Source organism: Schistocerca cancellata, chromosome 2 (genome assembly GCF_023864275.1).
Source record: "Schistocerca cancellata isolate TAMUIC-IGC-003103 chromosome 2, iqSchCanc2.1, whole genome shotgun sequence".
Classification (NCBI taxonomy): domain Eukaryota; kingdom Metazoa; phylum Arthropoda; class Insecta; order Orthoptera; family Acrididae; genus Schistocerca; species Schistocerca cancellata.
In genome coordinates, this window is record NC_064627.1 from 462,363,198 (window position 1) to 462,389,357 (window position 26,160).

A 26,160-nucleotide genomic window follows, 5' to 3' on the forward strand; every position below is an offset into this window, starting at 1 on the left:
AAAAAAGAACTAAACTGCACACTACACAGTAGATTGGAAGAGGGAGGTTGTCATTTAATATTGCAGTAATGTTAAGGGCATTGGCAACAGAGCATAATACTATCTCAGTGAAACAGGGATGTGGAAATAGTTCAGCTACAGCCTCTCTCAACATGTAATCCCGACATTCACATATAACATTTGAGGAGAACCATCTACATGGTTAAGGAGAAATTGAACCCGGTTACTCTTAGTTACCAGGTCGGTAGATTAATACATTACATTCAGAACTATGAAAAAGGTTGTATATGTATGAGAGGCTAGGAGACACCAGAAGGTTTCAGACTGATTACATAATGATAAGACAGAGATTTTATAGACCATGTTTAAACATAAAAACACTCCCAGAGGCAGATGTGGACTCTTACCATATTAAAAGTGAATAAATCACAGAAAGATGGGATATTAAAGAAGGTGAATCTGTATAAACTGAAAGAAGCATATGTTACTGAGAGTTTCAAAGGCAGAATTAGGCAACAATTGGTGTAAACAGGGGACACAAATATAATGTGAGATGAATGGGTAGTGTCAGAGATGAAATAGTGAAGACATCAGAGGATCAAATAGGCAGATACACAAGATACAGTAGAAATATTTGAAGAACACAGAAAATATTGAGTCTAACTGACAAAAATGGAAAATACAAAACTGCAACAGACAAAGCAGCAAAATGGAACACAAACATCTGAAACTTCTGAAGTTGTTATAATGCCATGCTGCTGTAAAAGTAATGTGCTAATCAGTAAATCTGAGGGAACTGACAGTTTGTTGGACAGCCCTAATTTTCTTTACAGTAACGAGTCTAACTTTTCCAAAAGCTCACTAATCACAAAAATTCCATAATTCAAGTTTTGTCATTTCTACATCTACATATATACTCTGCAAACCACTGTGAAATGCACAGCGCAAACAAAGTCCCATTGTACCAGTTATTATGGTTTCTTCCTGTTCCATTCACATATGGCATGCTGTAATTAATCTAATCTTGTCCTACAATCCCTACAGCTGTGATATGTAGGGGTTGTTGTATATTCCTAAGAGTCATCAGTTATAGCTGGTTCTTGTAACTTTGTGAGTAGGCTTTCTCAGGATAGTTTACGTCTATCTTCAAGAGTCTTCAAGATCAGTTTCTTCAGCATCTCAGTGACAGTCTAACAATGATCAAACAAACTTGTAGTCATCTGTACTGCACTTCTCTGTTTATGTTCAATGTTCATGTTCTGTTTATGTTCAATGCTAGTCTTATTTGATATGCATCCCACACACCTAAGCAATATTCTAGAATGTGTCGCATGAGTGATCTGTCCCTTTGTAGACATATTGCATTTCGCAAGTGTGCTGTGAAGACTACCACCTCCTTTACCCACAACTGAGCCTATGTGATCATTCCGTGTCATACCCTGACATCATATTACACCCAGATATTTGTATGAGTTGGCCAACTCCATCTGTGGCTCATTGATATTATAGCCATAGAACACTACATTTTTTTCATTTTGTGAAGTGCAAAGTTTTGCATTTCTGAACAGTTAAAGCAAGTTGCCAATCATTGCACCACTTTGAAATCTTGTGAAAATCTGACTGAATATGTATGCAGCTCTTTCAGACAGTACTTTGTTATGGACAACAGCATGTAGTGCAAAATTTCTGAGTTTACTATTAATATTGTCCACAAGGTCATTAATGTACAACATGAACAGCAAGAGTCCCAACACACTTCTCTGTGGCACACACAAAGTTATTTACACATCTGACAATGACTCTCCATCCAAGATAAAGTGCTGCATCCTCACTATTAAAAAATCATCAATCCAGTCTCGGGTTGTACTTTTGGTAATAGGTGTAGATGTGGTACTGAGTCAAATGCTTTGTACAAAATAAAAAAAGACTGCATCTACATGACTGCCTTGATCTAAATCTTTCAGTATGCCACAAGAAAAAGGTGCAAGTTGGGTTATGCATGATTGAAGTTTTCAGAATTCATTCTGGTCGACATGGACAAAGTTATTTTGTTCAAGATATCTCATTATCTTTGAGCTCCGGATAAGCTCTAATAAGAATAACAAATCTATGCCAAAGGTATTGGATAGTAATTTGGTACATCACATCTTGTAACAGGTGATGACCTTTGCTTTCTTCCAACTATTGAGCACAGTCTTTTGTTTGAGGGATCTAAAACAGATTATAGTTAAAGAAAAGGGGGGAGGGGCTAACTCAGCTGCAAATTCAGTATTGAATCTGATAGTGATTCCCTCAAACCCTGGAGCTTTTATCAATTTTAATGAAATCAGTTGTTTCTCAACACAACTGACACTAATGCTTGTTTCACTCATATTTTCAGTGGTATGAGGATCAAATTGGAGCAGTTTTCCTGGGTTTTACCTTTGTAAAGAAACCTTTTAAAATGGGGTTAAGCATTTCAGCTTTTTTTTTTGCTACCCTCAATTTCAGTTCATGTCTCATTCATGAGTAACTGTACACTAATTTTGGCACCACTAACAGGCCTTACATATGACCAGAATTTCTTTGTGTTTCATGAAAGATAATTCAATGAAATTCGTCTAAGGGCTTCATGCACTGCCCTATTGACAGCCAAATGAATTTCATATAGCATCTCTCCATCTATACCCATATGCTTTGCTTTACACCCATTATGCAGGAGTCCCAGTTTCTTTAGTGGTTTCTTTACAATGACAGTATACCATGGAGGTTCCATACCATTATGAACTGTTCTACTAGGTATATATCTGTCCAGTGCATGGTCAACTATTGTTTTAAACTTGAGCCACAGTTCCCCTATATGCTCCTGTCCTGTGCTGAAACTTTCATGTTCCTCATTGAGATGTGACACTACTGATTTTTATTTGGTTTACTGAACATATATATCTTTCTACTTGTTTTAATTCCCATTTGTACTTTGGTAATCATTGTTTCCACACCTTCCTCTTGGTCATTGATAGCAGTTGTGATATAGACATCCTCAAAGAGGTCAGGTTTCATTGTTCTCATTATCTCTAGGTATTTCCATCATGATTGGGGTTCCAAACTATTTGTGCTAGAGAAGTCATTTAGTAATGCTACACAAGATGTCTTGTAACAGCCACAACTAACAGAACTGCAATTTTTCCAGTTGATTGTTGAATGATTAAAGTCTTCATATGTGGTTACAGTATGACTGGGGACCTTCTGTACAAGTAAACTGAGGCTTCCTCTCAAGTTTTTGGTTACATCACGAGGTGAGTCTGGTGGGTGACAGAAGGATCTAATTACCTTTTTTTGCCCACTGAGTCTTGCCCACTGAGTGTCGCCCAAACAATCTCACATGCAGCTTCACTTTCTAACTTGCTGAATTTACATTTCTTGTCTACTGCAATGAATACACCATCTCCATTTCCTATTAACCCAACATTTTTATGTACACTTAAATTTTTCTCAGAAATCTCAGTGCTATCAATTTCAGGTTACAACCAGTTTTCTGTACCTAATATGTGAGCTTCACTGCTTCTAAGGAGTGCTTCAAATTCTGGAACTTTGTTGTGAATGCTTTAGTAGCTAACTACTACGATTTTAATCTCTTGCCTGTGGAAGGCATGCTTTTGGATCTTACACTCACACTTCTGGGTTTCCTACAGCTTTTGTTATTTGGAGTGGAGAGTTGCCTAATCTAAAAGAATCCTTGAGTGCACCCCTCACACAGTCAGTTTCTGATTTGTAGTGCATGCCTGCTTGACATTATATTTTCGTTACTCTAATTTTCTTGAATCAGATAAAGCAATTGTTTTTTCCAAATAACCCACTAAGTAAGAACTTTAACAAATTATAGAAATTATGGATCTGGAAAATTTATATGAAAACAGGTGATCCACTGCGTAGGTGTGCAATGTATCAATCCAATAGTACCTTGAATGTTAATACTTTTCTGTCATGAAGTTAAACAAAATTATTGCTGGAGACAATAACTTGATATCACTAATAGATATGGCTCTTTTAGTATTAAACTAAAATATAATTACCACATTCACAAAATATCCATACACCTGTCTTTATATACACCTTCCAGACAGCAAAACCTCGGCAATCATCATAATAATATCGTGTGGTTAATAATGTTTTATTTGTGAACCTCCTTGGGAAAAATCTGCAGTTCATTAGCATCCACGTAACAAATCAATGTCACTTTGCAGAAATTTGTGAATGTATAATGTTCACATTTGAAGCATATCATTAATATGTATCAATCTGTGAATTCAATAACATGTCTTCATCCTGTATAGTTATTCTGCTAACTATGGCCATTTGTGAATTTATTGAATGGTGTACTAGTTTTTGTAGCTTACTGACCTGTGCATTTACAGAAACATCCTACAATTTAAAAAAGGCTACTCATCACAGTAAACTCTAAGATGATAAATATGAAGAGGAACTGCAAGCCAAATTCTGAAATTTTGTGTACAACATTTAATAATCATTCATAATCATCAACAATAACAGGAGGAGTAGCAAAGCAAAAAATCCATCAAATTTATGAGGCAGAGGCAGGTCAGTAAATTCCAACCTCCACATATCCATCAGCACAAGTAACACCTCGCAATAAGCAATAATCACACCGGTGTCACTGTGACTTTGATAGTGTGTATCTGGGTGTCTATGTCATTGTGTGTACTTTCTATGAAAAAAAAGAGTCAGAGTGCAAAACCTAGTGAACACTGTTTCCTGTTATGTGTTCCATGCACCAGACATATGCCTACTATACATGAGTAAATGCTTTCTCTGATTTTATGTAGATGTCTGCAGGTTGAAATTTCCAAGAATGCAAGTAATTTCAAAAGAGAGGATGGCTATAGGCTTCCAGCATCATGGCTCCCTGCCATCAAGGAAGTGAATGTGTGGCTACGGTGTGTGAGCAATATAAACAACGTGCTGCAAGTCACCCCCGCGGACAATAATATTTTGGGTACACATTCGCTCCTTCTTGCTCTGTTCATTTTGCATCTAGCCAATGACGATGGCCAACCAATAGCAGTCAGAGGAATTTCAACCAATAACCCTTCTCCAGTGTAAGTGTGGAATAGTGCCTTTCTATCCAATGACGATGGGCCACCACTAGTATCCACAAGAGTTTAGCCAATAATGCCCCTTCTTCTGCATCAGTATGGGAATATTAACCTGCAATGATGGCCAGCAATGGTAGCCACAAGAATTTTGACCAATACTCCCACTTCTCCAGCACAAATGCGGGAAAACTCCCCTTTATAAGAGAATGTGACACTGGTCTCTGACAGTGTTCTAGCAATAGTGGCAAGAAGATACCAGCAGAGGGGTCAAAACGTTCATTATTTTAGAAAGAAATATCATGCGGCCTAACAACCCAGAGGATTTTAACTTTAGTGGCAATGGTCATGAAAGCCTGCAGACTTACATAAGACTCTTCTTATCAATGTGCAGAAAAACTGATGCATGTTTTCCATCATTCTCCATGTGTGAATGGGAAATAAACCACAATGTCATAAAAATGTGAATAAGTATCTTCACTTATGCTGAAAAACCTGGACCTTAACCTCACCTTCTATAGAACAAGAAGATGATGTTTGGAACCACAAATGTATTGAAAAAAAGGTATTACAATTTTCTACTCAGTGCAACAGCCATTTCAGAGCTGTTATTCTACACTGTTGTTCCCAAAACATATAATTACACATTTATAATCTGTTTCCACTATCAGAAAAAATGCCATTTATTCTAATTACGTTATGTAATAATGGCTTTTGAATGTGATGTAGGGAATGGTAGTATTAGAAGCAGCAGTGCTGCAAAAAGCAGCAAGTTTATGGCAGCTCCTTGAGAGCTCAGCAGATAACATTGTCAAAAATCTGCTGATGCTTTTCTAGAATTCAGCGGAGAAGAGTCTTCAACTCACAGCATCCACAATGATGGCTGCAACTGCACAACAGGAGCCTCTCTGTCTTTCATAGGGAACTTCAGTGTCTGGGACCTATTCATGTCAGATCACACCACACACTGTAGGTTTCTCTCTCTTGCACCATTAGGACTAGGGCCTATCACTCTTGTAGGACAAAAACACAATTTACCTATGATATCCCAAAACAAATTGCTATCTCCCTAAAGAAAAACCCCAAATGTTGGAGTGATGTGAATCCCCCCCAGAAGTCCATATCCTATCCACAAGGCACAAGTGCAAGGGGCAGAAGTGATGGGTGATCCCACCTAACACTGATATCCTGCATCCCAATGCCAATAGCTTGGTGAAGAATGCAGGAGTATGATACCCAATACAATTACATTTGACAGAGACAACAAAGATTGCACTAAAAGTGCCCACATTCACAAATGTTGCACAACAGGAACAGGGTCACTGTGATGTATCCAGTCAATAGGTAAATCACAAGCACAGACCTAGAAACAACTCTCAATTTAACATCATTGCCAAAACCAGACTAGCATAGCAGTAGTGATTAAACAGCAAGAGACAACTTCAACCATTCAGTGGCAGCACATAACACAGCTACTCCAGGCAATGTGCAGCCCATAACAAAACTGACTGGGTTTCCACTACTCATGATAAAGTAAGGCGATTGGAATCACTTAAGCAAGACATTCATGAATAGGCACAAGCCCCTCACTTACCACATTGAACTATAAAGGGAACACACAGCACTGTGAGTGCCAGTAAGAGCATATTAAATAAATTACTGAATTTCCTTAAAGAACATCTGAAGAAAAGAAGTGCTGGTTCAAGAACATTTTTGCACACAAGTGACTTAGCATTTGATGCCCCCTCTCCCCTTTCTCTTTCCTCAAAAACTTTTGCACATGTCAGTTTTAGCTACTAATTGTGATTTGCCCTGTATACAAATCTTGGACTTGGGCTGCTCTGGTACCTCTCTGAGATTAGCGCTCCCAGTGGCTGCTACTAAGTGTGATCTTCTTGTATAGAAATACTACAGTTGTGGTGTCTCTGGTGTCCCTCTCAGCTTGGCACCCCAAGAGCAAGTGTGTTGCTCTGACCTTAAACCAACTCTGGACACAGCTGTAAGCAGGCAATGCTATTGACAGACAAACGTCAAATGTGACAATAAAAAAGAAACTCCTAAACCTTAGCTGGAACCACAAAAGTGTGAGCCAAATGATAGGGTTCCATGCACGCATATCACTTGCAAAACCCTGTGGAGTTGGCTTATATGGCTAAATTCATGACCATTTTAAAGGTAAATTGTCTCGTAAATGTGACTGTAAAGGTAGAAATATTTGAATCAATAAATGTTCCCCTTCAGTGCCGCTACTGCCAGCAGTTGGGACATACAGCCTTACACTATGGCTTGGCACCACACTACCACAAATGCAATGGCAGCTACTGTGTCCAGCAGCACAAATGAAGCCAAACCAGTGCACACATTTGCATCAACTGTGGAGGCTCACACATGCCCAGCTACAGGGGGTGCATGACCTACAAGGAGGCATAGAGGCTAGCCACCAAGTGGTGTGTGGCAGAGGGCACAATTCACACCAAAATCATATTTCCTTCACCTCTGTTCCACTCGCAGATCGTGCAAGGGAAAAATGACTGTCTGAATGCCTCAGTACGAGCTCTTATTTCCCCTATCTTTGAATGGTGATCATTGCATAGAGGCACAAAAATACCAAGAACATGAAACCAATAACAGCCTCCATTACGAAACCAGATCCACGAGCAGTGAGGTGTAGTGGCTCCTTTGGGGTCCTGTGCATGGCGCAGAGCAGGAGGACCTTCAGCACCAATAAATCACACATGCCACATCACTAGCAGCAACAACATCACCCATACAACCAACACATGAAACAGTACTTGTATTGTGTTCAACACAAGAAACAGCTCATAACCAGAGAATATGGACTGTAACATGCAGGAGGACAAGACAAACACACCCATATGATGGAAATTCAAGCCACAGAGGAGGGGGAGAAGTGATACATAAAACAAAACGGGCTGCTCACTAAATTCCAAAATCCGATCTTCACCGAGGATGTAGAGCATATATTTTTACCACCAACTTCCAAATTGTGCAATAGGGGAACACACCCAGTACCACAACAACAACACCTACAAGACAGCCAAAAGCAATCACACAAATGAGACAGTGAGACTGACACACACAAAACACACCCCCTAACAATAGATATGTCACATGTGTAAACAGATATGAATCATGTCACCAATACAAAAACCTGATAACACCCCACAGCCACATAAGACCAGTGGTCATAAAAGACCTGCCTGGCAACTCACAGTGTGACACAAACACCTCACAATCCACAAGTGAGAGTTAGTTTTCACTAAAGTGAGGTGTCACAGGATGTGGGTGCTGCGATGTTTCCATATGTCTGGTTATGGTTGGCCATCTTGCCGGTATGGGCATGGAGGGGCTCCATCTCTTGTTAAAAAAAAATGCTGTTCTATCATACTGACTGACTAGGTGACAGAGCAGAAAGTATAGCAAGTATTACACACAAAGATACTAAGCAAAGGGCATTGACCTCCCTGACCTCAAAAAGCTAGAGGCCACAGCCCTCAGGATCAAGTTCAATGGAGCCCACATTGCACTATACAACTCACCAAGAGACATTCAGATATGTGACATCAGCATGCTACTCAAGACTGCCACTGCAAGTCGTCATTGGAGATCTTACTACTAATCAGCCTGAATGGAATTCATATCTGCATCAACATGGCAACAGGGGCTGTGATCCTGGACATCAAAAAGTCTTTCAACTATTTCCGGCACAAAGGACTCATTTTCAAACTGAACAACCATGGTTTCTCCATAAGACTCTTATGTGTCATACTCTCATGTCACACCAACAGAAGTTTCAGCACTGACATTCAAGAGAAACGACCAATACAAAATTGCATACAAGTCAGAGTAATGCAAGGTAGAATATTGTTTAACCTCTAAATTAACAGTATCCTAGTGACACATATCATGGTGATAGCCATCTACACAGATCACACCATCATCCTAATACACAATTGGAGACCATCAGACACTAATTCATGACTATAGACAGCACTCAGAAGTGTCAAGCCGTGGCTGGAGAAATGACATGTCAGACTAAACAGCACACTTGTGTGAGGCATTTATGTTCACATATAGACTGAAACAATTGCACAAACACTGAAACTAGAGACAAATTACACTACAAGCGTACACATTTCTGTGAGAAATTCAGGTATTTAGGTGTCTGGTTGGACCAGAAAGTCACTTGCGGGGAGGGGGTGGGGAGGGGGGGGGGGGGGGCACATACAAAAGATCACCAACAAAGCACATGCAAGGCTCAGACAACTCTATCCAATGTTTAACAAGCAAAGTACACTGAATAGGAGGGTGTCAGTGGCCTTGTACATGACAATTATTAGACCAATGATAACATATTCTACACCAGTCTGGGGATTATGCAGCTAAAACACATCTGCACCAACTGTATGTCATATCGAACAAAGCTCTACAAATCTTAAGCAATGCTCCACAATACACATACAATGTGGGTAGGTGCAACAAATTCCGGTTTGAGGTCCTCATGGAAGTATTCAAGAAAGTTTCCACACTTCTCTGAGACACCACTGAAGTTATTTCTACATCTGCTGATGACTCTGAATCCAAGATAAGTTATTTCATCCTTCCTACCAAAAAATCCTCAATTCTGTCAAAAATTTTGCTTGATGTCCAATATGAGTGTACTTTTGATAATAAGCTGAAATGTGGTATTGAGTCAAATGCCTTTCAGAAATCAAAAAATACTCCATTTACCTGACCACCTTGATCCATGACATTCATGACGTCATGTGAGAAAAGTGGAAGTTGGATCATCATTGATATTTTTGGAACCCACACTGGTTAGCATGGAAGAGGTTATTTTGCTTGAGAAACATCATTACCTTTCAGCTCAGAATATGTTCTAAAACTCTTCTAGAGTTGGATGTCAAGGATACTGGATAGCAGGTTTATGGATCACATTTGCTACCCTCTTTGCAGACATGTGTGACCTGAGCTTTCTTTCAAATACTGGACACAATTCTCTGTCTGAGAGATCTACAGTACATATAGTTAAAACAGGGGCTAACTCAACCAAAAATTCATATATAATTTCATAAAGATCCCCTCATGCCCTCAATGCCACTGAGAATATCTCACTAATCTATTCAATGGCTCCTAGATTTTCCTTTGTAATGGAATATTTTAAAATGGAGTTAAGCACTTCTGCTTTTGTTTTGCCACTCTTAGTTTCAGCCTCACGTATGAGTTACTGGATTTGTTGTCTGCAAGGACCTCATTGAGGCCTTCACATACCAAAATTACCCTCCCAATCTCATGCATAAACAGATCTCCTGTGCCTTATCTCTCCAGTCACACACCATCTCCCAACATCCCACCATCCAGCCACAAAGGAGCATTTCCTTTGTGACTCAGTACCACCCAGGATGCGAGCAACTGAATCACATTCTCCGCCAGTGTATCGACTACCTCACTTTGTGTCCTGAAATGAGGAATGTCCTTCCACTATCCTTCCCACCCCTCTCACAGTGATATTCTGCTGCCCACCAAAATTTAAAAATATCCTTGTCCATCCCTACTCAAACCTGCTTCCAACCCTTTGCCTCATGGTTCATGTTTATTTATTTATTTATTTATTTATTTATTACTTGTCATTAGCCAACATTTGTTGAAATAGACAGTTTTGACATTACATTTGATGGTGAATCTAAAATTGGGAAACTATGTACATTCAGCTTACATTACATGAGGATAAAGAGTTATTCTCTACATTTTAATTCCTTAACATCATAGTTACTCTCTACTACATTCCAATTCCTTAACATCATAGTTACTCTTTACTACATTCCAATTCCTTTACATCATAGTTACTCTCACTCTCTACTACATTCTAATTCCTTTACATCATAGATACACTTAGCTAACAATTTGTGCAGCTGCTTCTTGAAGCCATCACCTTGTAGGTCTTTCAGTGATTGTGGTAACTTGTTATATAATTTTAATCATGTTTGCTTAAAGCTACTTTGGACCTTAGATAGCCTAGTAAAGTTTACATCAAGATTGTTTTTATATCTGGTATAATGTGAATGAACATCTGTTCTGGAAGGTAGGGTATGTATTTGTTTTTTTTTTGTGGAAAGAAGACACGTTTTTATATACAGAGAAGGTAATGTTTAGATGTTAAGTTCCTTAAAGTGCTTTCGACATGATTCTTGGCTTTTAATACCTGTAATTGCCCTAACTGCTTTCTTCTGCCACATGAACACTGTCCGAGCACCAGTTGAGTTGCCTCATAATTTTATTCCGTACAGTAAGTGAGATTCAAAGGAGGCATAATAAGAAGATAAAAGTTGTTTTCTGCTAACTAATGTTTTTAGTTTCCTTAACAAAAAGACTACTCTAGATAGTCTGGTACATAACAGTTCCGTGTGGGTGTTCCATGTTAATTTCGGGTCCAGGTGGATTCCTAGAAGTCTTACAGAGTAAGACTCATTTAATTTTTCCTGTAGATTGTGCAAGAAGAAATAAATAGTTTCAGTCTTGCTACTGTTGAGTATCAGCTTGTTACTGTGGAGCCATATGGCAGACTTTTCAAGCATTACTTACGTTTGTTTCTTCACTTCCTCCAATTTGTTATCTGAGGTAATCAGGGTTGTGCCGTCAGCATATATTATTGACTTGTGAAGCATGAAAGTAGGCAAGTCATTCATGTATACCAGGAAGAGAAAAGGTCCAAGCACTGAGCCTTGTGGCACGCCTCTTACAACTGGTAGGGCATTTGATTGCTGGCTATTTACTACAGCTACCTGAGTTCTGTTTGTCAGGTATGATCTGATTAATGCCAGTTTGTTATTTTTGACACCATAGCACTCTAGTTTAATTATTAGTATTTCATGGGATACAGTATCAAATGCTTTACTCAGATCTAGTAGTACAGCACAAGTGATGGAATTGTTCTCGAAGCCATCAAGTACGTCTGTCACAAGAGTTTCTACTGCATTTATTGTAGACAATCCTGGCCTAAAACCAAAGAGCGAGGAGGAAAAAAGATTTTGTTCAGCAAAGTAGTTGCAAAGTTGTGTTTTAATGCAGCATTCTATTATCTTGGATAATATAGGTATGAGGGATATTGGACGGTAACTTTCAGGTTTGTTTTTTTCTCCTTTTTTATAGATTGGGATAACAATAGTAGCCTTCAGGACCTAAGGAAATTTTCCAGCTGTAAAAGTACTATTGATCTGAAAGGTAAGAGGGGCAACAATAATGTCAATTATTTGTTTCAAGATGGTGTTGGAGATGCCATAGAGATCTTCACTGTATGAGCCACGTAGGTTTGTGACGACTTTGTATACAGTCTGGCAGGTCACCTGTTTCCATTTAAAGGATAAGTTATTTAGGTCAGGAATGTTGTAGGTAAAACTTTCAGAAGTTGCATCATCTGGTGCAGAGGTAGCCGTAGCTTTGAACTTAGTACTGTTAACAAAAAATTCATTTAATTTTTCTGGCACTATTGGAATTTCTTGTCTGTTTTTATGTTTCCCTGCTATTTTGTTTATTACCTGCCAGGCTGCTTTGCATTTGTTGCTGGAGTTTTCAATGAAAGCATCATTGGCTCTCTGCTTTTCTGTCTGTATTTCAGTTCTATAATTCTTCCTGGCTTCTTTATATCTCTGCTTCAATTCTAGGTTACCAGTTTTAGCCATTTTATGTAGGGCAATAAGTGTGTTTCTCAGGTCATGCAGTTCAGGAGTGAACCAGTTGTGCTTCTTTTTTCTATTTTCTGCACCATATATTTTCATCTTTTTGATTATTTGTGGGCAACAGTTTTGAACTAAGCTTGTTAGTATGTCCATGAATAAGTTAAAAGCATTATCGTTGTTATTACAATTATATACTCTGTCCCACTCAACTTCTGATAATTTTTGCCTTAACTTTTAATGTTGTCAGGATATAATAATCTGATTCTCTTGATGTGTTCAGGTTGCTGAGTAGGATAGTTTTCACAGTTGACCATTAGCCATAGGCTGTCATGGTCAGATATAACTGGATTTATCACTCTGTACCGACACTCGTCTTTTGTCAAATTGGAGATTATGTTATCTAGGCAGGCATCTAATCTCGTTGGCTTGTTATTCATACAGTACAAGTTGTTAGACCTTAACATGTTTTGAAAGTGGGTGACAGTTGGTGTTTTTAGTCATATGTCTATATTAATGTCACCAATGTATGCTATCTTGTGGTGTCTGTATTTTACCGGCAGGTACTTATTTAAAGTCTCCATTTGGTCAATAAACTGACGAATATCAGAGCTAGGAGTGCGATAAATAGAGATGATCACTAATTTAAGTTTGGGAAGCAATAATGCAGCAATTTCAAAAAGTTGCTCTTTGCAAAAATGATCGACTTTCTGTGCTACATATTCAATGTTAGAGTTTCTCTTTATAAAAATAGCGACTCCTCCATGACTACTTTTGGTTCTACAATATGAGCTTGATAATTCAAATCCTTCTGGGGTATACAGGGCAATTTCAGCTGGTGTGAGCCAGTGTTCATTTACACAGAAAACATGACATGGGTTTGAACTTAGGAACACATCAATTTCATCTATTTTGTTTTTGATTGATTGTACATTTAGGTGCATAATTAAAGTTCTGTTTTTGAGAAGGATAGGCAAGGAATTAGATGCTTCTATATTTACAGTTTTTGTGGCACTGGCTGGGGGATGATAGTCCATAAAAAATCTTCACTGCAGCTACTCACATTCTTACTGCTGGTAGATAAGCAAGTGGCAGCTCTATCATTCCTCGTGGCTGTTGATGAGGCTGTATCCACAGTTCTAGCTGGTGCACTGCTATTGTCCTCTGTTAAAGGGGCTGTTGTTGTTGATCTCACACAAGGTTCATACCACCCTAGTTCTCTGACTGTCTTTTGGGACTTACTTTTAATTAGTTCACTTATCAGTTTTCCTACTTTGCACTTTCCTTTATGATTCAAGTGAAGTCCATGTCTGGTGAAGCATGTTCTGTCAAGTGAGCTGACATCTATTAGTTCCACATTACTGAACATCTTACACGTGCTCTTGAGTTTATCATTTATTCTACGAATTTCTTTGTTTATGGGTGAGTATTCAGGCAGGTCGTATCTGTGGCTGAAGTCCACAAGTATGATTTTCATGTTTGTTAGGAGTAATAGAAGTCTTACAAGCTGTTTAAACATGTACATAGCTCTGTTTTTTTTTGTATATGTCATTAGCTCCAGCACAGATAATTACACTGTCTTGTCCAGTATAGTTATTTTTCAAGATGTTTTTCGTCGCTTCCTTGAAATCGGTGCCTGGCTTGATCATACCTGTTACTGCCAATGACTTACTGATGCTTTTAAGCTCTTGAGAGAGTCCCTTGGCGTGGCTGTCCCCATATACATCGATTTTTGATTCGCACTTTTTCACAGTGCGTACTTCATTTTTGTTTACACTTTTTAAGGGTCTTTTTAGGTCATTTTTCGTAGATAGATTTATACTAACGGCATTGTTTGTACTTATTATCGGTCTTTTTGGCTGATTTTTCGTCACGAGAACTGTAGTAACGGTATCGTGAGTTTGTTCCGTGTTCACATCTAGGGATGGGAAAGCATTTTGTCATTGTTCATTGCCCTGCGTTTTTCCTGACACTCGAGAGCACTGAATTTGTTTGTAACACTTAATATGTTCGCACTTTTAATTTTGTTTCGCACAACATTCTATGGAACACTGTTTGTAGGTTGGCGCCATGTGTCTTTGTTTACATCTGAAATGCTCACAAGGCTGCTGATTTTCAGACACATTTGCGTCTCTAGATTTGCACATTTTTCACTCAGTTCGTTATATTTCGTTTTTTAAAGTGTCTAGTTCACTTTGGAGTCCTTTTATTAATGCATCTTTGTCCCGTAAAACTTTATTAATATCTTGTTGCCATGTTTCCATAATGCACTCCTGACATGTCCACACAAAATCATTTGTTACAAATTTTACAGATACCTTTGAGCACTTCTCATGGAACCAAAAGTCCCTATAGTAGACCTGTCTCATACATCCTGTCACCACTACCGACTCGCAGTCCAGTCACAAGCATCATCTATCCCATCAAAGGCAGGGCTACCTGTGAAATCAATCATGTGATCTATAAACTAAGCTGCAACCACTGTGCTCCATATTATGTAGGCAGGACAACCAGCAAGCTACCTCTCCACATAAATGGTCACCGACAGACTGTGGCTAAGAGACAGCTGGACCACCCAGTTGTTGAGCATTCTGCCCAACACAACATTTTTCACTTCAATGACTACTTCACAGCCTGTGTCTTCTGGATCCTTCCTACCAACACCAGCTTTTCTGAATTCTGCATCTGGGAACTTTGTTAGTCACTGTCCTTCACCCTCCTCTACCCTTACTTGTTCCTACTCCATAACTACACAGCCTTATGTTCCGTCAATGGACACACACACAGTCTTTTTACTTCTCTCCTTTTCAGCCCCCCCTCCCTGCCATTATCTAACCTCACGACTGCAGCTAGCTGCCACACCCTCTCCCTCTCTCATCCCTGCATGCTCCCACAAGCATGTTTAGCATCAAGTATTTGTAGAAGTCTGAACAACTATGGAAATACTTCAAAATATGTCAGCAATGATCTTCCAGTAAAGTACACTAATCTTGACATCAGTAATTTCTACATTGGCAGTGTATCATCTGCTGGATTATTGCCAGGTCCCAAATTAATTATAGTGTCTGTTCACCATACCCTCGACAGCAATACTGATGTCATCACAGAGGCACTAGACAGAACAATCTCCCATTTGCAAAAATACAGTCAACATAAAATTTTTATCTTTGGGGATATTAACATTGACATTAGGGTCACAACAACAAAGGGCTTATACTTGCTTAATGTCCTCAGGCCACACAAAACATTTTGCACAAATAAAAAGCCTAAAAGACATATCTGGACAATGTTATAACAAATGCAGAAAGAAATGTGTAAGAAATAGGGCTTTTTAATACCCTATATCTATCAGATCATGAAGGGATATTGTTGAAATTGCTGACAAAAAATCCCACAGAGAAGTGTGAAAAACCTAAGTAAGTTAGAATTTTTAATGATTCTCATATTAATGGTTTCAGATCACAGCTGTGTATAATGAATGGTCCAACTTCCTGTCTCAATTTACAAATGTTGATGAAGCTTTTGGTAGCTTTGTTAACCTTGTATCGAATGTGGTTAATTAGTGCTGCCCTAAAATATTAAAAGGACACACAGGGAAACCAAGCAAAAGTAATCATATTAGTTTACATTGATGGTTCCACCTGACCTCAAAAAGTCAAGAACACAGGTCATCAAACTCTATAACATATAAAAGAACAGTGAAGAAGATACATTTCAGTACCTTTAACTAAAGAAAAGGTACTGATCAGAAATTATAAAATAGAAGTGAATGCAAATGATAACTATATTCAGCAACCACAAAATAAATGCAAGGTTGCTTGGAGAATAATCAAAGCAGAACTGGGTAATACTAACAAAGGCACTTTCGACACTGCCAATATAACAAGCAATGAAATGAGCAACTTCTTTCTTAAGTCTGGTAACAATGGACACCCCACTCAACAAAATTACAACTATAAATCAGGCATTAATAAACATTTAGAAAAAAAAGTTATTCATATCACACAACAAACATGCAATGTCATTCAAGTAGGCAGAAGCTGCTGCCGCTGATGAAGCATGAAAGAATCATGAAAGAAGGTTGTATACATGGAAGAGGTCTGGAGACAATGGAAGGTTTCAGATAGATTATATAATGGTAAGACAGAGATTTAGGAACCAGGTTTTAAATTGTAACACATTTCGAGGGGCAGATGTGGAATCTGACCACAATCTACTGGTTATGAACTGTAGATTAAAACTGAAGAAACTGCAAAAAGGTGGGAATTTAAAAGGATGGGACCTGGATACACTAAAAGAACCAGAGGTTGTATGGAGTTTCAGAGAGAGAGTTAGGGAACAAATGACAAGAACAGGGGAAAGAAATACAGTAGAAGAAGAATGGGTAGCTTTGAGAGATGAAATAGTGAAGGCAGCAGAGGATCAAGAAGGTAAAAGGATGAGGGCTAGTAGAAATCACTGGATAACAGAAGAGATATTGAATTTAATTGATGAAAGGAGAAAGCCTAAAAATGCAGTAAATGAAGCAGGCAAAAAGGAATACAAATATCTCAAAAATGTGATTGACAGGAAGTGCAAAATGGCTAAGCAGGGATGGCTAGAGGACAAAAGTAACGATGTAGAGCCACACATCACAAGGGGCAAGATAGATACTGCCTACAGGAAAATTAAAGAGACTTTTGGAGAAAATAGAACCACTTGTATGAATATCAAGAGCTCAGATGGAAACCCAGTTCTAAGCAAAGTAGGGAAAGTAGAAAGGTGGAAGGAGTATATAGAGGGGTCTATACACGGGTGATGTTCTTGAGGACAATATTATAGAAATGGAAGAGAATGTAGATGAAGACAAAATATGAGATATGATACTGTGTGAAGAGTGTGACAGAGTAGTTCCATTAGAACTACTGACAGCCTTGGGAGAGCCAGACCTAACAAAACTCTACCATCTAGTGAGCAAGATGTATGAGACAGGCGGAATACCCTCAGATTCCAAGAAGAATATAATAATTCCAATCCCAAAGATAGCAGGTGTTGACAGATGTGAAAATTACCGAACTATCAGTTTAATAAGCCACAGCTGCAAAATACTAACAAGAATTCTTTACAGACGAACGGAAAAACTGGTAACAGACGACTTCGGGGAAGATCAGTTTGGATTCCGTAGAAGTGTTGGAACATTTGAGGCAATACTGACTCTATGACTTATCTTAGAAAATAGATTAAGGAAAAGCAAACCTACATTTCTAGCATTTGTAGACTTAGAGAAAGCTTTTGACAATGTTGACTGGAATACTCTCTTTCAAATTCTGAATGTGGCAGGGGTAAAATACAGGGAGCGATAGGCTATTTACAATTTGTACAGAAACCAGACAGCGTTTATATGAGTCAAGGGGCATGAAAGGGAAGCAGTGGTTGGGAAGGGAGTGAGATAGGGTTGTAGCCTATCCCTGATGCTATTCAATCTGTATACTGAGCAAGCAGTGAAGGAAACAAAAGAAAAATTCGGAGTAGGAAATAAAATCCATGGAGAAGAAATAAAAATTTTGAGGTTTGCTGACAACATTGCAATTCTGTTAGAGATAGCAAAGGACATGGAAGAGCAGCTCAATGGAATGGACAGTGTCTTGAAAGGAGGATATAAGATGAATTTCAACAAAAGCAAAATGAGGATAATGGAATGTAGTCTAATTAAACCGGGTGATGCTGCAGAAACTAGATTAGGCAATGAGACGCTTAAAGTAGTAAATGAGTTTTGCTATTTGGGGAACAAAATAACTGATGATGGTCAAAGTAGAGAGGATATAAAATGTAGACTGGCAAGTATAGATTTAAATGTCAGGAAGTCGTTTCTGAAAGTATTTGTATGTAGCGTTGCCATGCATGGAAGTGAAAAGTGGATGATAAATAGTTTAGACAAGAAGAGAATAGAAGCTTTCGAAATGTGGTGCAACAGAAGAATGCTGAAGATTAGATGGGTAGATCACATAACTAATGAGTAGGCACTGAATAGAATTGGAGAGAAGAGAAATTTGTGGCACAACTAGACTAGAAGAAGGGATGGTTAGTAGGGCATATTCTGAGGCATCAAGGCATCACCAATTTAGTACTGGAGGGCAGCATGGAGTGTAAAAATCATAGAGGGAGACCAAGAGATGAATACACTAAACAGATTCAGAAGGATGTAGGTTGCAGTAGGTATTGGGAGATGAAGAAGCTTGCACAGCATAGAGTAGCATGGAGAGCTACATCAAGTCAGTCTCTGGACTGAAGACCACAACAACAACAACAACCTAGTCTACACAAAAGAAAACCAAGAGAGCTACAGATTGGATGCAATCATTCCATTGTTACAATACACATCACAAAGAAAAGATTGATCATGCCTTTACAAGACTAAACAAGATTCACAATAGCTCTACATACCTTTGAGTAAAACTGTTCAACGCACTGCTACCAGAAGTACACACTACCACGTTAAAAGCTCTTTGAAAATGTTCTACAAAATGAGTTTAAAAGAAAGCTTCCTTTGCCATAAGGGAATGTTTTGACTGTGTAATGCAAGATCTAAAATTTTAACTTATACTCATTGTATGTTTGTATGCACTTCTACATGATTTATCTGTTTACCATACAGCGGAGATGTTGAGTCGTGATAGGCGCAACAAAAAGATTCACACAATTATAGTTTTCGGCCATTAAGACCTTTGTCAGTAATAGACACACATACACACATGCACACACACACACACACACTCACACAAATGCAACTTGCACACACGTCTGCAGTCTCAGGCAACTGAACAACAGATATCAAAATGCGAGCTGATATTTCTGTGGGACTAAGGCTTCTGGAGGAAAGGTTCATGACTGTGTTGTGGGTCTGTTTAGGTTCTGGGTTGTGTGTGGTAGTGGGAGGGAGTTTTGGAGGGTGGGGTAAGTGTAGTAGGTCTGCGAGACAGGGTTTGTAAACTATGAGGAATGTGGGGGAGGTTTGAAGGTTGAGTGTGTGCATGTGTGTATGTGTGTCTATTGCTGACAAAGGCCTTAATGGCCAAAAGCTACAATTGTGTGAATCTTTTCGTTGTGCCTATCGCGGCTCAGCATCTCTGCTATATGGTGAGTAGCAACTTTCCTTCTCAACATTGTTACATTCCATCCTGGATTTTCCATTGTTTGATTTAACTGTTTCCTTTACAATCATTTGTACCATTATGTATTAGTCAATTTATACAAGCTATTAACATCATTAGCAGGCAACATGTTTGAAGATGAAATAAATAAATAAGCACTTTACCTAACCTTGCTATCTCTCCCCATCCTAGCCTCCTCCTTACCCCCACCATAAATACTGCTTCTCCCATCAGGCACTGTTGCTCACAGTCTGGGTTTGGCAGCAAGAGACAAGGATGCAGCCAAAGGAATCTGAACTCCCCTTTCACCTAAATAAAAGTACACTCAAACTAGCTGCTGTCTAGTGAAACTAAAAGATATATTTGTTTTCAATCATACAATGAAAGGCCAACAATAGATTTGAAATATCTGTATATCAATAACGCACTTGGCTGTTTCCCACCCCTGCCGAGACAAACTACTGTACATTGTTAGCCACACTTGCCCTAATTTATTGTTCATTGTTAGCCATACTTGCCCTCAGTTATTGTTTTGTTAATCAGATCAGTTCTTAATTGCAGTTTAATTCAGTCTACGTGCTACTATTTATTGTTTTTGTTCTGTGTGCTATTATGATAGTTTCTAATCATGTATAAGTTTGTAACAAGGAAGAAGAGGAAAACCAATTTTGATTCATCCACTAGCATTATCATAACTTAAAAATATGTACACACCACAATAACAGACTAATTATCTATTAATAGCAGTTTAAATATTATCACTGGAGTCATCATTACAAATAATGTTAAATTAAAATCATTGCCTAAAATGCACTTGGGTTTGTCTGTGTCACCCAAAACTTGCATTGATCAACAAAAATATCGCCCAAATGGCAATAGCTGCAGTTCTTTTAAGAAATTGTTCAGCATTCTATCATTAGAAGCCCAAATGGAAAATACTGCCCAAACTGGTCATCAGGGTGGTACTCAGTTATGAAAACCATTTCTGATGTAAAATGATAGGGTGCGGTTTGTGGAGAGTGGAAAGGGTAGGTGATGACAGCACAGTCTATAGTTCATTTGTTTCTAAAAGATTTTTTCAGTGGCTGCTTGAGTTCATCTGAGCCAACTGCATTCTGCATGTCTGCCCTCCCCCTTTCTTTCATCCACAATCTATTTACACTGTTTCAATACTATAGTAACTGATGACAGGAATTTCATGCACAATTAACTCTTAAAATATGCATGCATTCATGCACTAGCAAATGACCAAACATGCACAATTAAAGATAGAACATACAATATCAGAATTTCATCTTTTCTTGTAATGCAATTTATTTTACTTTAAAACAATATACAACAACCAGTTTTTTTTTTTTTTTTTCAAAATTCTGCACCGACTGGGGTGGCTCTGTGCACTGAGCCCCTGAGCTAGGAAACCCTGGATTCAGAAGACAAGGTGGTTCATACCCATCTGCTGGCAACCTTGAAAATGGTTTTGTGTGGTTTGCCATTTTCAATTTAGGCAAATTCTGGGATTGGTCCCTTACTGTAGGGCACAGGCATCCCTTCTGAATTCATTACTTTCCTGTCAGATTCCAATTCCCTTAAAGATACAGCCTCTCTGCTTAAATGACAAGAGCAGCATTGAAGGCAACCCAAACATCTCTTTGGACACACCAGGCACTAAAGGCCATAAGATAAATAAATAACACTCCAAATTTGTCTTGTATAGGCTCCTGTGTTTGTCTGCCGAGACATTCTTTAATGCAAAAAATGATCTTTCTACATTGCAGGAAGTGATAGATGCACACTTAAATGAGGAAATGAGGGAAATTGTAAGGCTGAATAATTCCAGAACCTATGCATTTATGCCATAAAAAAGTTTTCTAGCTTCTCTGATGGTCATAGATCTCTTCACTGTAACAGTTGTGGCAGGCACAGTCATAATTATTGTCAAGCATTCTTTGCTCATCACGTGTGCAGCTTGATCAATAAAATGTTATTCCTGCTGAACTTTTAATAGTGGTATGATGTTTTACTTGACTTGCTGGATTGGCCTCAGGTAATGTGGAGTTGATTGTCCTAATGCTGCTGTAGAGTAAATTATTTCCACAGCACAACTGGCCTCTCATGATATGGAGGTGAGTTGTCCTCAGGCTGCTGCAGAGAAAATTATTCTCACAGCAGGTCAGGCCAAAATTTTGTTGGCCTGTGGCATGGTTGGTGGCCTAGTTCCATGTTGAGCCAATTGTGGGATTGACTCACTTTTCATACAAGACATGGGCACTCTGCTGGATTCTGCACTACAAAAGTGGAATTCCAGTGTCTCTGTGCAGCTGATGAATTGAATACAGCCTTGGGAGGTGCAAAGCAGTTTCAGAGATTGGTTCTGCACCCTCTGCTATGGAAGTCAGTGGCATTCCCCTAAACCACAGCTACATACTCCAACACTGCCGATAATGATTACAGTTGTTGTTGTTGTGGTCTTCAGTCCTGAGACTGGTTTGATGCAGCTCTCCATGCTACTGTATCCTGTGCAAGCTTCTTCATCTCCCAGTACCTACTGCATCCTACATCCTTCTGAATCTGAATGATTACAGTGTCCCAAAAAATTCACACTCAACCATTCTTGACTGCTTCCTCAGCTAAAAAGCAGACTGACAGAAGAAGAGTGTAAAATGACCTTGGAGGGAGAATGGAGATTGGAGCATAACTGCTTTTTAGTGTTTTGTGAAAACACAGTATTTCTAAGTAACAAGATTATTTCACTAACAAAACACTACACCAGCTTATTTTCTAGAACTTTATTAAGTTCACAAGACTGGTTTTGGCCTTTAATTTAGGCTATTATTAAGTTTATCTGAAAGTTATGCTGTAGAGAAGCAATGTCAAATGACCTCATTTGACTTTGCTTCTTTATAGCATAAACTTGATAATGGCCTAGTATAATGGCCAAAACTGGTCATGTGAACTTAATAAAGTTGTAAAAACAGCAACTGGAGTGGCATTTCATCAACTACACAACAGTATCATCCAGACATGGAAAAACTAATAATGAGATTATTTCTCTGCTTTGCAAAAACTCCTAGATCATTGTTGAATAAAACTGTTTGTAATTCTTCACGGAAATTTTCAGAATAAATGAAAAACATGAGTCTGTTTAAGGTCCTCTTTAGCAAAATCACCCCTATGCCCCCCTCCCCCTCCTTTTGACAAAATCCTGGCTGCATACCTGCAAGAGATAGTGGCCATGAGTGTGTGTGTGCTGTTTTTGTGTCACTGTGTGTGTATGTTGTCTAATGCAGAAGAAGGCTTTATGGCCAAAAGCTTAATTATTTAGTACTCTTTTTGTTGTCACTGTCTACAACTCAACATCTCCACTATAAGGTGAGTAGCAATCTATCATTTTCAGAATATTGTCATTATTCCATTCAGGATTTTTCATTGTTTTATTACTATCTGTTTGTGATAAGAACTGCTATTTATCACATGTGAACTGTAAATTTAAAACACTGGTTGCTGATATATGTTTATTTGTCTGTTTTCCCATGTACCCAGCAATATGGACACTGAGTAATAAAATAACAGTGCATGAAGAACCAGAAAGGACAATCTACAAAGAGATACCACATAGCAGTGGTTGAGGATTTCTGAAAAGGAACCCGCTTTTGTAGTGAGTGTGACATATCTACAACTACATCAATACTCTGCAAGCCACATGATGGTGTGTGGCAGAGGTACTTCTCACCATTCACCAACAGTTCATGGGATGAAAGACTGTCAGTAAACTTCTGCATTAGCTCTAATTTCTCAAATTTCCTCACTGTGGTTATTTTTCAACGTATGTAGGAGGAAGTAACACATTATCTGACTCTTCCTGGAATGTACTCCCTCATAATCTCAAAAGTAAACATCTCTGTAATGCACAATGGCTCTCTTGTGATACATCTACATCTACATGATTACTCTGCAATTCACATTTAAGTGCTTGGCAGAGGGTTCATCGAACCACAATCATACTATCTCCCTACCATTCCACTCCCGAACAGCGCGTGGGAAAAATGAACACTTAAACCTTTCTGTTCGAGCTCTGATTTCTCTTATTTTATTTTGATGATCATTCCTACCTATGTAGGTTGGTCTCAACAAAATAGTTTCGCATTCGGAAGAGAAAGTTGGTGACTGAAATTTCGTAAATAGATCTCGCCGCGACGAAAAACATCTTTGCTTTAATGACTTCCATCCCAACTCGCGTATCATATCTGCCACACTCTCTCCCCTATTATGCGATAATACAAAACGAGCTGCCCTTTTTTGCACCCTTTTGATGTCCTCGGTCAATCCCACCTGGTAAGGATCCCACACCGCGCAGCAATAATCTAACAGAGGACGAACGAGTGTAGTGTAAGCCGTCTCTTTAGTGGACTTGTTGCATTTTCTAAGTGTCCTGCCAATGAAATGCAACCTTTGGCTCGCCTTCCCCACAATATTATCTATGTGGTCTTCCCAACTGAAGTTGTTCGTAATTTTTACACCCAGGTACTTAGTTGAACTGACAGTCTTGAGAATTGTACTATTTATCGAGTAATCGAATTCCAACAGATTTCTTTTGGAACTCATGTGGATCACCTCACACTTATCGTTATTTAGCGTCAACTGCCACCTGCCACACCATACAGCAATCTTTTCTAAATCGCTTTGCAACTGATACTGGTCTTCGGATGACCTTACTAGACGGTAAATTACAGCATCATCTGCGAACAACCTAAGATAACTGCTCAGATTGTCACCCACATCATTTATATAGATCAGGAACAGCAGAGGTCCCAGGACGCTTCCCTGGGGAACACCTGATATCACTTCAGTTTTACTCGATGATTTGCCGTCTATTACTATGAACTGCAACCTTCCTGACAGGAAATCACGAATCCAGTCGCACAACTGAGACAATACCCCATATGCCCGCAGCTTGATTAGAAGTCGCTTGTGAGGAACGGTGTCAAAAGCTTTCCGGATATCTGCTAATGGAGTTTGATGAGCATCTCTGAATGCTCTTCACATTGACTACATAAAGTGCACTACTGTTCTTTGGATCTCTCTCTCTCCCTCTCTCTCTCTCTCTCTCTCTCTCTCTCTCTCTCTCTCTCTCTTCTGAGTCCTAGCTGCTAAGACTGATGAGCAGTGCTGAAGAATTGGTCTAACAAATGTGTTGTACACCACTTCTGTCATGGATGAGTTACATTTCCTTGAGATTCTTCCTATGAATCTATGGCATCTGCTTGTCCTAATATTTGTTTTATGTGGTAATCCCATTTAATACATCTCCAGATGGCTATTCCTAGATACATTGAGGGAGACATTGTTTCCAGAAATTTGTCATAAAAAGCATAATTGTACCACAGTGGATTTCTTCTCCTATCTGTGTGCAATATGTTAGATTTATTTACATTCAAGGTCAATTGCAAGTCCCTGCACCATTCAGTTATCACTATAGGTTCCTGACATTGTCAACAGCATCATCTGCAAACAGCTGTACGAAGCTTTTGACTTTTCTGCTAGATCACTTATATATGCTTTAAACAGTAACGGACCCATCACAGTTACTTATGGTACTTACTCTGGAAATTCTCTTCATATCTGTGAGTTTTGTTCTCTTAAGAGTGACATGTTGAGTTCTCTTTGTAAGGAAATCTTGAAATTATTATAATTATTGCCACTGCAGGACAGTATAAAATGCCTTCTGAAGTCAAGAAACATGGCACCAACCCAAATGTCAATGTCTATTGTGCTGTGGATCTCATAAATGAACAGAATGAGCTGATTCACAAGGTGTTTGTTTATGGCACAAACGTTTATTTTTATAGAGGAGCACAAAACATGTTCCATAAGCCTACAACAGACTTACATCAGTGATATAGGCCTACAATTGTATGCGTCAGTCTTATGACCCTTCATGAAAATGAAAATAACCAGCACTTTTTTGAAGTCACTAAATACACTTTGTTGCTACAGTGACCTATGATAAACTGTTACTATAGGAGGAGCAAGTTTCTTTGTACCATCTCGATAGAATCTTATGAATGTTTCATTTGTTCCAGATTATTTTCCACTATAGTCGTTTTACTATTCCGTTATCACTTATTTCAATATTTGCCAGTTTGGCATTCATACAATGATTACAATGATTACAAGGAGGAACTGTATTATCATATGCCTTGGTGAGACAATTTTGGAAGACCAGGATCAGTATTTTGGCCTTCTCTC

General features: G+C 38.7%; 1 protein-coding gene across 3 annotated transcripts in view; it reads right to left on the reverse strand.

Annotated features, from left to right (window-relative positions):
• LOC126161966 (uncharacterized) overlaps positions 1 to 26,160 on the reverse strand; it is a 227,959-nt gene that overhangs the window by 53,000 nt on the left and 148,799 nt on the right. The window lies entirely within an intron of this gene.